The sequence below is a fragment of the Capsicum annuum genome, chromosome 6 (genome assembly GCF_002878395.1).
Source record: "Capsicum annuum cultivar UCD-10X-F1 chromosome 6, UCD10Xv1.1, whole genome shotgun sequence".
NCBI lineage: Eukaryota > Viridiplantae > Streptophyta > Magnoliopsida > Solanales > Solanaceae > Capsicum > Capsicum annuum.
Genome location: NC_061116.1, coordinates 211,271,304 through 211,273,630, shown reverse-complemented (window position 1 = coordinate 211,273,630; position 2,327 = coordinate 211,271,304).

Below are 2,327 nucleotides of genomic sequence, written 5' to 3'. Positions count from 1 at the left end.
AGTTTTTATTTTAATTAATGATTAAAATAAAAACTTGATTAGAATTGGACTTACTGCTTCCTTGGGGGAATTGAAAAGATCAAGAAATTTTGCATTTTTATCGGTTTTGGCCGACAACCATCTCAAAATTCTTGGACAGGAAACTTCTTCCTGGTAGTTCACTTGTTGTCTCAAATAAGGAATGACTTCAAATGCCCAAGCCTATAATATAACGCTAATAAATCAAAAGCAGTATTGAATAAAAAAAATGATGAATCATATCATAATAAAAGAAATATTTACCATGAAGGCCCATGAAAAACTATATAAGTTGACTGTTTTTGGCGTTAACGGAGTCAACAAATATTCGACAGTCATTTTGAAGCTTTCATAACCCTAAGGATAGCTGTTAAATGCCTCAAGATCCTCAGAGAGATTTATTAAACCGAGGCTTATGTTGTTGTTAATGTCTCTCGCCCAAAAAACATTATGTACAAACTAAACCAAGCACAATGATTGCTTGTGATTCTTTGAAAATCCTTTACCTTTCAACGCTTCAATCAGATTTTTATTTTTGAAGCTTGGACCAACAATGGACACCAGGTTATCACGATCACTCGACTTGCCTTTTCCTTTTTTGGGTGTGCGGGGTGCTTTTTTTGGGTCAGAGTAGGTATAACTTGAGAAGGCAAAGGAGGATAACATTTTAGTCCGGTAACTATGAGAAACTCCTCCCAACTAAAACAAACAGGCATGCCACAGTAATTTATCCATACCTCATCTATCTTATCTTTATTTTTATACATAAACCTGCGCTTGAGAAGATCATATACCATTTTCATCTGGAAACGAGCATTGTTATCCTCCGGCAAATCAGGATATTTTCCAAAGCAACTTTCCCTGAAATAAGAATCCAATTTTTGTTCTCGAAGTATTTTTCTGAAGGCGTCAAAAAAAATTTTCATGACTAACTTAACCACGAGATCACCCGTTAAATCTGTGGCACCATCGCACTGCATTGTCACAGGGCAACAATCAATGCTGAAGGTTTTGACCAACTCTTCGACGGAAGGGCTATTAGCATTTGGATCATCTCTTTTGAAAGATTCCTCCTCCCGTGTTCATTATCTTCTGCTCCTGATTGAGATAACGCTTGTAAAGCAAGCTCATAGAGTGGTGGATGTAGCTGAGCTGCTACACTTGTTCCTTTACTTGGACTTGATTCGATTTCTTTTATTTTGAGAGACATGTTATCTTAAATTAACAGGAACATAACATATATTATAATTGATTAATGTATAACAGTAATATAACAGTTCCAACAGATAACTAATCTGTTGCACCAGGTATGTTACGGATGAGTAATACGTGAGAATCATAAAAACAGCACTATCTGCTGCACCTGGTATTTTATCTGATGCAACACATAACTGACCCGTTGCAACGAATGAGTAATTCGTTGAAAACAATAAAAACAGATCACTAATCTGTTGCACCAGGTATTTTATCTGTTGCAACATATAACCGACCTGTTGCAACGGATGAGTAAATCATTGGAAAAATAAAAATGGATCACTAATCTGTTGTATCAGGTATGTTATCTGTTGTAATAAATAACCGACCTGTATGAGTAAATCATTGGAAAGAATAAAAACAGTCCTAATCTGTTGTAAAATGAAGAGTAAACCGTTGGAAAGAATAAAAACAGATCACTAATCAGTTATCTGTTTAATCAATATTATTTAGATTTCTTCCAAACAGAAGAGTCGTCCGTCGCAATCTGTTAGATTGTTCACCTGTTGCATCAGATTTTCATAGTTGCATCAGATTTTTAATCTGTTGCATCAGATTGTAAAATGAAGAGTAAACCGTTGAAAAGAATAAAAATAGATCACTAATCAGTTATCTGTTGGATCAATATTGCTTAGATTTCTTCCAAACAGAAGAGTCGTCTGTCGCAACAGATGAATGATCTGTTAGATTGTTCACCTATTGCATCAGATTTTCATAGTTGCATCGGATTTTTAATCTGTTGCATCAGATTTTCATCTGTTGCATCATATGTTTCATCTATTACATCAGATGTTTCAACTGTTGCAATACCATTTCTACCAAGACAAACAACAAATCAACCCAGCAACACCAACATATCACACATACACACATACACACTAAGAACATCAACTGTGATAAAAAATCACCAACAAATTCAAATCAACAGTACGACAACAAGAAGAATAAATACAGAAATGCCAGAAATTAGGGTTTTATTCAGTCCACATTTCAATACGAGAAGAGTAGTTGGCTCAAGTTCCTCTGTTTTTTCATAATTTTTTACCTGTGAAAAA